The sequence below is a fragment of the Ixodes scapularis genome, unplaced genomic scaffold (assembly GCF_016920785.2).
Source record: "Ixodes scapularis isolate PalLabHiFi unplaced genomic scaffold, ASM1692078v2 PGA_scaffold2__306_contigs__length_199485367, whole genome shotgun sequence".
Taxonomy (NCBI): domain Eukaryota; kingdom Metazoa; phylum Arthropoda; class Arachnida; order Ixodida; family Ixodidae; genus Ixodes; species Ixodes scapularis.
The window spans coordinates 16,250,925-16,265,281 of NW_024609857.1; the positions used below are offsets into that span (position 1 = coordinate 16,250,925).

The 14,357-nt window shown below is 49.3% G+C and overlaps 1 protein-coding gene across 4 annotated transcripts in view; it reads right to left on the reverse strand.

The window, feature by feature from the left end:
* The window catches only part of LOC115326717 (sodium- and chloride-dependent glycine transporter 1), a 152,978-nt gene that overhangs the window by 28,529 nt on the left and 110,092 nt on the right, over positions 1–14,357 (reverse strand). The window contains exon 1 of one of the 4 annotated variants that reach the window (XM_029987640.4): positions 1,283–1,552. The exons of the other annotated variants lie outside the window; for them this stretch is intronic. The gene's annotated coding sequence lies outside the window, so the exon portion shown is untranslated. Of the gene's footprint in view, positions 1–1,282; positions 1,553–14,357 lie in introns of those variants that run through there. 4 annotated transcript variants of the gene reach the window in all.

The window sequence follows — 14,357 nt, forward strand, 5'->3', positions numbered from 1 at the left end:
GAGGACCGAATTATAAAAATCTCATCAACAACGCAAGAAGGAGCAGGACAGACAGTGATCATACCTGAAATCCGCGTTATAAAAGGCTTATAACGCGGATTTCAGCTTAAACTTATAACGCAGGAATAGTCAACAACTCATCTAAACGCCACTAGATTTTTTTTTTTTTTTTTTTTTTGCTGTGGAAATAATGTTTTTTTGTAGCGCAGAGTGGTTCCGCCTATGACGTTTCACCCAACTGTACCTGTTTGGTTACTTTCACCTCTGTGAGCCTGTGATCCGCGGCGAAGCCCCCTTTACGAACACGGCTGCCTTAGTTCGACGTGAGCGCGTTGGTGAAGTTAAATAAGACACAAAGAGTAAACATAGGGACGGACAGAACAGGTGCTGCTCTGTCCGTCCCAATGTTTATTCTTTCTGTTTTATTTAATGTCAATACAGCTATACCGAGGACATGACAGCCTTGGCAGGAAACAGACGTCAATTGGAGAAGCGGAACTCTGCATCTGAGAGTCTTGTCATTCTTGGCCGAAAGTGGATAGCCTACAATTTACCGCGGATGACGCGTCAACGCGGATGAGAGGCGTTCCCCAAAAGTTACTACTCCCAGAAAACAATTTCGAGCTTGAAGGCCGATTCGTGCGTGCAGCGCAGCGTTAAGTCAACACTTCGAATAGGCTGACAGAGCGCTCGTTTGAACGTAACTTAGAACTGGTGCGGCCCTGCATCCGCACATGTACCGCGAATGTAGCTCAGAACGTCAGCGCTCAATCGGCAGGGTCAGCGCTTTTCCCAGCGCTGAAGAATAGCGCTGAGGTTGCACTGTAAAGTACTATATTTGAACCGGCCTTAAAACCCGCAGAACGTCGCGATTTCTCTCGCACGTTCAAAGTCAAAGCACGAAACAAAAAAAAAAAAAGTTTCGTCTTTGGCAAGTTTATTTCGTAAACAAAAATTGGCGCAATAGTATTTATTAACAACGAAAATCCAGCCCCTTAGACAGGAGAGCGGATTTTGTATAAATGTATTCCGTCACTCGAAAATTCCGCGGCAAGCGTACAAAGTTTCCCCCACACGCGGCTGCAACACAAAAGGCAAAAAAACAAGTCATTTATCTAAAACAGAAAATAATAATGATAACGTTCTTTGGGCCGGGAGGTTACTCCTTCCTCCAGAGTGTCAACTCCAGACAAGCGAGGAAATATAATAAAAAATAGTAAGAAAAAAAAGAAAGAAAGAGGCGGGGACCGTCACACTTAAGCGTCCCTTTGTGTCCACTCACCAGATTGTGCCGGTCTCGAATCGGGACGTCGCAGTGCCCCTTCTTCTGCGTTCCGCCTGGACGCCGCTGAGGCCACGAACGGTATACTCCGGCACGGAACAATGGGGGGGCTAACGGGACGCTAAACAGCGATCGCCGCGCGTCGTCGTCGTCACCGAGGCACGCACCAGCGCCGCGGTCGCTGCACTCTCAATCCAACCGTGAACACGTCTTCGCGTCTCTGTCGGAGAGAGACCTACTGGCCGGCGCGGCCGGACGACGCGAAGTGGCGACCGGCGAGTCGTCGTCGGCGACGTCACCGCGAAACGATTCAAGGCTAGGTGGCGGCTCAGTTGCAGGCCGTGACGTGATGGCGGAAGGGCACGAGCGCAGCCCACTCAAGGTCGCGAAGCGAGGTATCCCGCCCTTCCCCCGCTTCTCCACCAACTGGCCCCAGCTGGTCACCGCTTGGCAGCTGCTTGGGGGATCCTACCTACGTGTGCGGAATCACGCGCCTTCCTAGGACACATGCCTTGGGATGGCGTGGCGAAAGTGGTCGTTTCAGAACGGAGCAGGATGGTCGTGAGACAGATGCGTCTGCCAACCTGGGGCAAATGGCTCCGCCACATCTTGTTGTATTCGAGGTTAGAAAAGATTGGTAGCGACCTTTATTAGGGCTTCAAAGCCCTATGATGCACAGTGAAATGCATTATAGGGGTCTGTCACATGACGTACATTTTCCCGCTAAAATTTAGCGGGGAAACTGAACGGTTGTATATATTACGTGACCTCGATTTCTTCCGCTAAATTTAGCGGGCAAACTGGATTGGTGTCTAGGTCACGAGACGCGAGTTTTACATTCTATATTCTGTGGGTTACCGAACTGGTGTATAGGTCACGTGATGTTAGTTTCCGGCTAAATTTAGCGGGAAAACTACATTGACGTTTTGGCCACAAGAAATGAATTTCTCCGGTTCAATTTAGAAGGGAAACTGAGTTTACGTATAAGGTCACGTGCCGTCAATTTTCCTAAGGTGTATAGGTCACGTGACGTCACGCCACGCGACGCCACCTTTCCGCTAAATTTAGCGTGGAATCTGAATTAGTGTAAAGGTCACGTGACGTCAATTTGTCCGCTAAATTTAGCGGGGAAACTGAATTGGCCCGCGTGTCCCGTGACGCCAGGTCACGTGGCATCGATTTTCCCGCCAAATTTTGCCGAGGAATTGAATTCCTGCATAGGTATCGTGGTATCAATTTCCCCGCTAAATTTAGCGAGAAGCGCACGGACGGACGGACGGACTTTCACTTGGGTATTTTCCTCAGATCAAGTAAATTCAGAAGCATTTGGTTGATGCCACACAGAAAGTATGAAATGGATGTGCCTTCTTCGTTCTTTGGCGGCTAATATTTGTAGCTATCTGCAACCTCCTCTTCTGCACAATCGTCAGGCTTCGTAGACTAGGAGGCCCAGGTTTGAAGTCATTCGTAGTTGCACGGTATTTCGAAATTATACGCGAACTTACGACGAGATCTTTGGCGCCCTCCGTTGGGTAGATGTGCCGAAAGAAGACGGAATCCGAAGGGTATCCATTGCCAATAACAGCAACATCAATTGAACGGAGTAGGTGGGAGCGCGAGTGTGAACTGCGGTAGGTTATTACTGAGTTCATTTGATGACATAAACAAGGACACGTTTTGCCACTCAGAGTTATAGCGTTCGCACTTTGAGTTCGTAAAGATTGCCTGGCGGCGGTGTTGTATGCGTACGTATTTCGGAGCCTCTTGGACGAGTTCCAGATCGTTTCATCGTGTATACTCTGATCGCCAGTGTGAAATTCCCGCAGTAGCCCAGCTGGTTTTGGTCTGCTATGACTGGTCCTGACCTGCTCAGCTAGCAGAGTAATGCCTGGACGTGTGTCTGGGCGGATAAGGTGTTATGCTCGTTACTCAAACCAAACCCCCGCATTCGGTGCACGCGTGCTCTGCCAGGCGAGGACGTAAACCACAGACGGGAATTTCTTTTGAAGGTTGCCGCAGATCAGTATTTTTCGCTCGAGTCCCGTAGGTGGTGTCAGCAGTGGAATGTTACAATTTTCCATAGAATCAATAGTAGTACGCTCCTCGAGATCCCTCCGAGACTTGTGTGCGAGGAAGAGAACTCGACGTTTGATCTCCATATTTCGGTTGCAGACGAGAAAGATTAGGCTTAACAAAGTTCAAACAACTGCAAAAATAAAATAAAATAAAAATTGTGATGACTCGAATCGTGAACTCAGTTTACCGATTTAGATTACAATCCATCAGGCCTGTTGAATAGCGGAGTACGCGTACGCTATGGATATGACGACGTCAAGCACGTGTGCACGGTGGACGCCATTTCTTGACCACGAGACAGAAATTATGGAGGAGGAAGTACAAGCGTGGGCAACCGAGTTATCCGACAAGATATTGCGGAACTTTGACGCGTACGGGATACATTATTCTATAACGTCACGTCACAAAGCACCGAAAAGAGGCTGGCTGACCGACCGACTGACCGAGCGAGGTTTTAATGACGACACGGGGACGTCCTTGCGCAAGTTCGCGGATGAAGCGACCACGTCGGTCGCTTTCTTTGACTAATCGCCACGGCTAAACGAGCAGCCGCATCTTCCGCGCCCTTCGGCGTACCTGGCGTTAACGGCCGCGCGCATCGTGCTATATGATAATTAGCAGGCTGGCCTAATTAGGTCCAAGGTGACGTGAGGGGACGGTGAGACGGGATGAAGACATGTTGCGGGGATGATGACGCATCCGAATCACACCGCCATCTTGATCAGTCAAGGGAAACCGTCCTAGCTCCCACCTCTTTCCACTTTAGCGGAGCGTTCGCTCTGCTAAAGTTAATTATACGACTTATCGCAAAGATAAGCCACCTACATGATGTCCCCCTGGCCGTATAACTCACCTGCACAAACTGCATTAGTGCATTGTTTACGGACTTTTTCTAATAAATCCGTTCGAATTAAAATGGAAATGTTGGCTTACGTAGCTGCGTTGAACGCATTCGTGTGTGTATACCTGACCTTCACACTCTCCCTCTTGCTGCCTCGTTCGCCTCACTACAGTGCTGTCGCTTGAGACGTTATTGTCTTTCTTAGACGTCAGATTGTTCTTGTCACCCAGACGGGCTTTGTGTGGGAAGGTCAGTGATGGCGTATTTGGAGCACTTGAGCGACGCCTGGATGGGAGGAGAGAGCGAGGGGGGTTGCCTGGTAAGGCTCCATAGGCAACCTGCAATGCTATTTGGGTTGGCGCTATCTAGCGGCTGAAGCAAGAAACATTAGGTATTCCTGGGAGTGGCGGCTGCATTGTTCAGACGTGAGCTTTTACTCTTGTGGCGCCGCCTAGCCTAGTGTCTGAAGCAAGAAATACTGGGTAGGCCAGGAAGCATAGATCGCATAACATGCCAGTACGGCGGAAACTCCAAACAGTGTTGTAGGCGTTACGAAAAACATAAGTAACAAAATACGTTACTCGTTGCTTGCAAATAAAAGGAACGCCGTTACTGACCTACGTTACTCCAAAACTAAAAGGAACACGTTACTGTTATTGATAAAAAGTAACGCAGGTTACTTTTGCATTACCTTTTTATTTATGAACTAGAACGTTTGATTCTAGAAGTGTGTATACAAGCACGATATTGTAAGATAGAGGGGGTATTTGCGCAGGGAAAAAAGAGGCACATTTTTTTAAGGTATGTGGAATGAGTGCAAGAATTCACATTACTCGACGCCTAGAAACGCAAAAAGAAATTGGTATGTAATTTGTTTTTGATGTCTTGGGAAGAAGACGTAATATGTAACGTAAATACGTTACCCGCTACTCGATATAAGTAACGTAAGTACGTTATCCGTTACAAGTATTGAAAAAAGTAACGAGTGCGTTATTACGTTACAGTAAAAGTAAGGCGTTACCGATAATGCCGTTACCTGTAACGCTTTACTGCGAGCACTGGCTTTCGGAGGCCTATGGACGTCGGAAAAATGGAAGATTTCGCCACACGCTCTGAAGATTTGGATTGGCAACCTGCGATAAATGCACGATATCTTTACAAATAAAAAAAAAAGTATCCCAAACGTTTAATTGTTAACTTCAAAATGCCATCTTTCTTTTCTTTAATGTACAATGAATAGGTTTTGTCTCACGTGGTTGGCCATTAGGGAGTTTTCGTAGACCGTTTTCCTTCCTCCACTACGCTCTCCGCAATGAAGACGTGCGCGCCGCTGGCCTTGACCACAGAGTTCCGGATTTCGTAGAGGGCAACGTTGGGGAGAGCGTTGCGGGACGGAAGAAACAATCTGCGAAACCTCCCCATTGTCTCGTAAAACACCCGGTGCAAGAAAAATAAAGAAAGAAAATAATCTTTCATATTCGTGTTTCCCCATTAGTAACGCATCGTAAATTGTCGCAAAACACACCGGCTGTTCGCGTCCTCGTTGAGGGCGACCGTCGCCGGAAAGAGGACGCTGGCAGACTAGCCAGGAAGGATGAATGGAAGGACGGGTGAGTTTAAAACGTGCGCTCTGCAGCGTAGGTGGGAAGGAGCGTAACCTTCTCGACGTGGGACAGCCGGGCGCGGAGCGTGACAACGCTTAAAGACGCCCACACCCGGGAGTCTGAGGGGCACGCTCCCCGGACTCTGTACCGGTTGGTGAATATGTTCTCGTCACCCCTGAGGTGACGGTGCGGGAAGCTACGCGCTCGCCGTCCCAATCGATCGGCCTCCCTTCATCACCAGACACAGCTCTTTGCGCGTTCGGGATATGGGTAGGTGGAGAAAAAAAAAAAAAAAAAAAATGTACGACTGGTCGACTGAGGGGTGTAGCCACGCGAGGGAGGCTCAAGGTCAGCGCTCCGACTGGATTACTAATCGCAGCGCACGGTCAGAGAGACCCACGTTCGGGGAAGGGCGCGAAGGATGACGAATCTCTTATTTCTTCCTACCCTCGGTCGCCGAGATTCAAAACATAGTCGCGCTGCGCTAGTGATCTTGCGTAATTACAAGTTCCAAACAGGTGAAGGTGAACGAGGCGGGACAACGCGCGATCTTTTTTAGCTAGCAACGGCACAGTGGTTTGTTGGCGAACGTGTTCTCCGACTTTGGTTCCCTTTGAAACCGATCACATCGTTGTTATTCCTTGTGGGACGTATCGTGAATGCGCCTTTGATTTTCAAACTTCGTACCGACGCGCTCGTACCAAAATGCCGAAATTATTGAACAGGTGTATGATTGTTAAAGGAACCAGAAAGCTACACTTGGTTTCACTTTAGGTCTGAGCGCAGCCAACGTGACGGGCCGAGAGGCCAACGGAGGCACACCTAAAGCGCAACGACATATGCCGTTTGCCATCCCTCTGTGCGTCGTTGTCCGCCGGCTCTTTCGCTAAATTACTCGAGCACCAAGGAGCATGCCGGGAGTGTAGTCACACACGCTGCACGTGCTGGCGTGTGCAGTAGTAACTGTTACATTTGCAGTGTTCGTGCGTATGGCGCTTGACTTGCTCGCTTCCCGAAGCGGTGAACATGCGCGTGCTGGGCTGAGGAGGATCCCACGCATGAGCCAAGAACTCGTAAATATTGGAAAATAACGTGCCGTATAACTTCGGGTTCGTAGTCTGTGTGGGCGTTTGCGCGTCTTCTTGGCTTTGACAGCGCTCGGATTCAACGTCAAAGAGCATCAAGAAACAGACATCGGTGTGCGAGATCGACTCATCCACTTGATTGAGAGAATAATTTGTTGTTGGGGCGCGACCCGGACATAGGGTATAGTGTTGTTCGGATGAACAAGACGTAAATAACTCCTATGAGGTTTCAGACGTTCGTGGGTGATGTCTTGTCCTGTCCGTTTTACATGTAAACTTAACCTCGAGTGTTTTTTTCTTCTCGTCTTTTTATGTTTTATTATGTGGCAAAAATGGGCCGTTTAGAGTTCCGACAAAAGTGTCAGGTTATTTCACGGACTAGTACCTCTTGTCTTTATACACAGAATTTATGCTACGAGCGTGGGAACTTCCGCATGCGGATATATCTTTTGCTAGGGTCACTATGTATACGCTTGAATTATCGGCACTCTATATGCATCGAATATATTTTGGGAGCTGCTAGTTTGGTGCACAAGGCAGAAAGGGTTCAATCGGCGATTGTTACACTTCGACTTCCCGCGCTAGGCGTTAGGCTGGGGTCACACTGCTTATACATCATACAAAAGACAGACTGCATACAAATTCGAATGCGAGTCACCGCGAGATCCGTGCTTCGAATGCCGCATGGGAATGAGTTGAAGGGGAAAACTTGGCACGCGGCATTTGAACCACGGATATTGCGGTAACTCGTGTTTGCAAACTGTCTTTTGTATGGTGTGAGCAGTGTTTCCCCGATTTTAGGAAACTCGGGCGATATTCATTTGCTCTGTCGCGCACTGTATCTACATTCCTAAAGGATCGAAAAGCCTTTCTTTCGATTTCAGACAAAGCTTCGAAGAACCGGTTTTGCTTATAGTGAATTTTGGGGTCGCTTTCGTAGCCTTCTATATAGCCTTTGCAAACAACTATTGTGGACGTACTATAAGGTCTGATTGCAAAGCGTGCATGTATAGGACTTGAGTAGAGCGGACCGCGGTTCTTTAGCTCCTATTTATATATTTTGTCCTCAACAAAGAGGCGGACGAAACCCAGGAGGCACTCTAAGCAGTGGCCGCGCGGTAAACGTACGCCCATGCAAGCAGGAAAATCTAAGAAATCATCATTTAGCTGCATATGCATGCCCGGCTCTTATGGCAATATGATTTGCTGCGTCATATATCACACAGTGTATCTTTACTCTTACGAATGTATACCTTCGATTTCCCTATATATATCGCGAAGAGTTGGTATAGCATATATTGTACGCGCCACTATACCCATTACCGCGTTCTCGCGACAATTTTGCCGGCATCGAAGGATGTTGAATCGGTCACTTACCAACAGCAAGATGGTGTAGACAAAAATAAGATCGAGGCAGAGAGCAATGAAAGCAGGACTTTCCGGGGCACGTTCAATCGTAGCAGCCGATTGCGCACATGATTTGTAGCTATCTCCGTCGTGCGCCCTGCGACCGTGCACACTCGCGACACGCGCACAGTGATCCGTCGCAGACGAAGAAGGCGCCGAAGGCCCGATACTTCGCGCTAACTCAATTTCTTCCCGTGACGCGGAGACCGCCCTTGCGCCCTCCAAGGGCGCCGGGCACGGATCGCTATCTAATTGCCCTCGCTCGCCATCAATAAGCAATATAATTTGGGCGACTGCATCGTGACTCTCAAATCACCGACCTTAGAGTTGTGTCCCCTTGCGGGGTCTCCCGGAGCCCTCTGACGTTGCACCCGACCGGTTTGTTTTGACGGCACGCTGGATAGGAAGAAAAAAACGAGAACAAAAAGAGCGAACTTCTATGTGCTCCGTTCACCCTCATTGGGACAGACCGCGGCGGACGCTGCGAGTCATCGAAGCCAATTAAATGGCGTGTGAGGAGCGTCACGTGGTCTTCGGAAGGGGCGCGGTGACGCGCGGTGTGCTTAATCACGTGACACGTTCACAGCGCTTGAATGGCCGGGATACGCTTCGAGCGACCCGTCATAGATGGAGCGTCATAGATAAGTATACACCAACTCATGTTTATAAACAAACCGGAGCGCCCCTAACGGGCGCCACCGGCGCCGCGCATGGGCGATGGGGGTGTGGGCAAGAGGCTCTCCGTCGCCCATAAACAAACCATTGAAATGCGATGTTATCGGCGTTTGCGTGAGTCCCCCCGCCCTTTTTCGCGTTCGAATTGTTGGTTCTACGTCTTCCTGGCGATGTCTGACTACCTTCAGCAGCGTCAGCGAAATTACCGAGGCTCGTTACACCGCAAAACTCCGCGTCAATAATGTAACATGCGGCGATTCATTCCGCGTGGACGCCGCAGAATGTACGCTAGCCTGATTCGCCTGATGAGATTTCGCTCGCAATTTTCAGTCGCAACGTCGCTCGGGCTGCAAAAGCGTGAACCGTAGCTGAGATGGTCGACGTCAATATTGAAAATCTAAAGCAGAATCAGGCCTAGCAAGTCGGTGATGGTCACTGGAAACAATGATCAACATCTTGTATCTGCTGTTTACATCGAGCCTGCTTACCAACCTTCAAACTTAAGTCTTTTGAGGCGCGCACTTACTTCTTATCGCAAGTACCGGGCCAAAATTTGGTCTACGGGCCGGCGTCGTCTAAGAGAGCAGACGACAAACAGAAACGTTTGAAAGAGCAGACGAAAATTCGAACGATCAGGTGGCCGTTTGAACTTGAAGACGCACTGAACGTAGTCGGCAGGTGGTCCGCACAACTTGACGGTTTTCTGGCGTTCATGTTGGAACAAAACAAATAAATCTGATGACCACAAGTATCATTGAATTCAACCCAAAGTGCTTCCCGCCCAAGCAATCGTTGTCCGACGGCGTCTGCTTTTCCCTTTTCACGGCACATATCCATATTCTCGGACGAACCGAGCACGTGAAAACTGACCTTCAAACCTTTCTCGACACTTTTGGTACGGCCCCAGTCGCGGCGTTTTGACGAGAAGACTAGTTTTTGTCTCGTTCCTTTCAAAACAACGCAGGAATACACGTCTGGCATGGGGACTTCTGCCCACAGCTCCAGACCGGAAGTGCGACCGACGCGCCACCACCGCGCCGTGACGTAACAGAGATGAGTTCGTGTATAGAAAGAAAGAAATGAGTTCCGCGACGGTATACTTAATTAAGTGGAAGCGGTTTTTGGTCGTTTCCGGTTTCCCGATTAGCTATCGCGTGCGGGGATAAGGCAAGAGCGAGCATTGACGGAACAGGAAACGATTCGCGGGGTTGGGCGACGAAACATCAATCTGCAGCCGATGGCCGGCACTGGGATCCGGAAGGATTTGCGTGAGAAATTAGACGCGCGAGTTTGGATCTGCTCCCCTGCGGCTCCGACTCAGTTGTGCGCTTTGCCTTTTGTCTGCGAGGTGGTGGAAGGAGGAGGCCGGTTGCGGTTTTGACGATGCATCGTCGAGCACATTTGGTGTAGTACGACTGTTGCCTCCAAATTTAAAGGGGCGGTGCAATGATTTTAACACTGAACGAATGTGCAGCTTGTATTTTTTATATTGTTTACTTCGGCATAAGTAAGAGGAAAAGTGCCACCATACCCCAAAATACCTCTATTTCGCTGCGTAATCGCAAAATAAAAACCGCTTTTTTTCCCAACCTGCGGCCACATGGTGGCCGCAAATGGAACCTGTGGTCTGACGTCATTCGGAGTGGTTTTTGTAAGTGATAGTGTTAGGCAATTGTAAGCTTGATTTAAGGTTAAGTTTAAAAAAATCTTGTTGTTTAGGCATGCAGAAACGCTTCAAAAGCCTAATATTGCCGCTAAAAGGGTATGAATTATTTGTGGCGCCATCTACCGCAAGTCAACAAAACCTGCCGTCGCCATCATCCGTCGACGCCCGAGGCGCCTACGGCGGCTACACGAGCAACCCGGACGTTTTGTCTTTCCCTCGCTCGACGGAGTGCGTTGGTCGTGGTCCGTAGTATCGTGGTATCGTTATTGTTCCTGGTGTCTCGACCTCGACTGCCCGCCGCACAAGTCCAACTGACTTACTATACGCAAGCATCTTGCTCTCGACGTCGTTCAGGCCGTCCGCCCATGCCGCCATGTTGGTCGGGAATCGGCGGGAGAGCGGCGAGCCTGGCGAGCCGGCGAGCGCTGGGGAAACGGAAGCCAGAAGAACCCAACCGGAAACCAACGCCACTCCGAATGACGTCACAGGCGAAGCTGGTGCCGCTTCAATGTTGAGTTGAGGGGTGCCGGAGATACCAATTTCTTTTATTTTTTTTAATGAAAATTAGGGCAAGTAGGAAAGAATAGTTTTCGGTCCTTCGTTTATATGTGGCCGGGATCGATTCCCGCAATTAATTAGCCAAAGTCCGCAAATTGTTGCACCGCCCCTTTAAGAAATCGCGGATACGTTCAGTTTCAGTGATGACGACACTTGTTCTATTACGAGTTAAAGGCAGGTAGTGTCGATTTCATCGAGGTTAGGCGACTCCACGATCATTACATTATATATAGCCTAGAAATCAAATAGACATAATGCGTGAACTTCATTCCGTATCGGTGTTTCACCCTTTTTGTTTTAAATGTGACTTTACATTTTCAGGATCGGTGTTATTAGGGACAAAGTGAAATGACCAATATGCGCATTAAAAGTCGTTAAATGTATGGTTTGCATATACGAGCGTGTTTTTTTTAATCGCGAGTAGCATCGAGAGATCAAAAGGCTGGAATGTATTGCGCGGCGAGGGTTCGAGATATAGGGGCGAACGCTGGCATTTAGAAGACTGCAATGAGCAGGGGGAGGTACGGGATAGAAGGAATGGCGACACTGAACAGCCTACATCTCGCTTTTCATTGTTTGCTGCTGCCGCTAATTCTCGTTTGCTGTCGCCCAAGAGCCTCCTCACCTCAAAGACTACACCTGGAGACAACTTCGAGGGCAAAGCGGTCGATGGTATACGCACACGAGTCCCGACACACCACGGGTTCTTGCATATTTAGTTTTTGTGTTTCTCTTGTTGTTTCCCTTTTCTTTTGTTGTAAAAGATTTTTTTTTTTTTTTGGGGGGGGGGGGGGGGGGGGGAGCGTTTCTTCACATGGACTGCCAGTTCTCACACACAAGCCCACGTGAGGCGGATTTGAAAAGTTTATAGAGAACGAAAACTGAACTAAACTATTCTCTTCTCTTCCCTTCTTGCGTAGATTTACCACAAAAAGTTGCGTTCCCCTCCCCCTCTCCCAAGTTAGCAAGCAACTGCCTGAAGCGAGAATGCAGAATTTCAGCGTATCAATGCGCCCGCGGCACCTATATTTCTCATGCAGTACATTCATATCGGGATGCGTGTAGCGTTGTGAGACAGGATATTCGCGTACTATATGTCAAAGTACCGAACTGGCAAAGCACCGACTAGTCCAGCCTTCGCTGCGTATTGTGGTCTCTTTCTACAAAAGGAACCAGTTCGTTGTAGTACACCGGCGTGCAGTCTCAGAATCACTACTTGGTGATGCACGTTCAAGACCCCGGGTTAGCCCGCAGGCGCAAGTCACCACATATCGAGACAGGTGTCTCACGGCATACTCATTCTTTTCTTGTCACCTTCGCGTACCTTCGCGTGCCTTCGCGTTCCTTTGCGTCCTTCTCTGAACGAGAACCTAGAATTGCAGATCGTTTCTCCCCCGCCGGTGTACGTTCTCCGCAACAGAGACGCACGGTAAATAGCGGCGTCTTCGTCCTGCAGCCTTGTCGACAAAGTTCCGTATATCGTGGATGGCTGCGCGTTGCGGGACGGAGTAGACCATCTACGAAAACTCCCCACTGACACAGTTTATCGTAGCGTCTCCGGGTGCATCGTCCCGCTTTTCAGCCACTTTCCAAAATCCTGACAGGTCGCGCTAGAAGGACAGCCGAACGTTGGACGACGTGTCCAGGAACGACGAGACACACACACGTCTACGCAGACCTGGCCGCAGGAGGAATGAGTTGGGCTCGCAGCGCTCGCCCGAGGGTCTCTCCGCAGAACAAGGTCGGCCGCGCGAGCCGTCCTTGATCGCCGGCCGCCTCACGCCAACTGGCCTTCGACCTTTACGCGCTCGCCGCGATGGCCCCCCTCAAAGAGAACATTCATGGGACAGCATGCCGTTCCGCCCGCCCGGCCGTCGTGTCCACGGCAGCAGCGACATCGTTTCACCTTACGATGGACCGCAGACGATGCTTCGAGCCTTCGTAGCCAATCCAAAGCCGCATGAAGTTCACGTGATGTTCGGGAGGGGCGAAGCGACCGGCGAGGTGATGACTCACGTGACACGTTCACGCTGCTGGATTGGCTACGCTCGCTAGTAGCATCCGCTGCGCTTCATCGTAAGACAGGGTGCCTTCAGTCGATACATATTTGATCGGGGCGTGTCCCTACAGCTTGACCCATGAGAGAGAAAGAGAGAGAGCATCGCTCCACCGAAATGCGTAGTAGCGAGCCTGCCGCTCGCAGAGATGGACAACATATGGCTTCCAGTTCGATCCGGGATGGACTTTTTTTATACGCCGGTCTAACGTTATCAAATTCCGCCCACCGGCGAGCGCGGGTTCGTCGATTTGGAAAGTGAGCGTCGTACGCGACTCACGAGCGCTTAAAATGTCACCGCGGCCGCCAGAAGCCCTTATTGGAAAGGTCTATGTGCGGGTTCTTGTTAGGTTCAGTCCGCGAGTGTGACGTGGCTTCGTGCACTGCCTTCCAAAGTTCAAATCATCGCTATCTTTTTTTTTTTTTTTTTTTTGCGTGTGGGATGTGGCAGCGTTGATTCGGCCTCGCGGAAGCTGTACTGAATTGAAAAGTTACGAAGTTACAAAGTTGGAGCCGAAAGTTGTTGGAGCTGGTGGAGTACGTGCGCCCATTGGACATCGGCCACAAAAAGCGCGGATTCATCATCGCTAAAGGCCAATCGGGGCGCTTTCTTTGGCGAGTCCGGAACCCCAGGGCACTATCGTAATGCGAGTCGTTTTGTAACTTCTGTGGCAACCAAGTAATATATCTTTTCCTTTTTTTTGCGAAGGATTTAATTTTTATACAAAGTATGAACAAAGACGTGCTTCACTACAAAACGTTTTATACAATAAAAAAAAAGGTTCGTTCCATTAACAACATTACCATGAAATTCGAGAAAGACATATCCTTCAAGTGCTAAGGGCTTAACCGCATTATAGGATTTCTTTGTGTTAGAAAACTATATATCGGACTTCGACTCAAGAGTGCACAACTACCTCCATTCTCAATCGAAGTCGACCTCGCTATGCCGGTCTCCCGTGGTTCAGGCGGTAAAAAAGAAATGCTAAATTAATTGCATCCGAATGTCATTTGTTTCAGGGGTGTCACGCTCTTCAGGGGGATTACAAACCACCATTATTATTATTTTTTTTTTAACCAGTGTGGAGTTGAAAGCAAGGGTTAAAA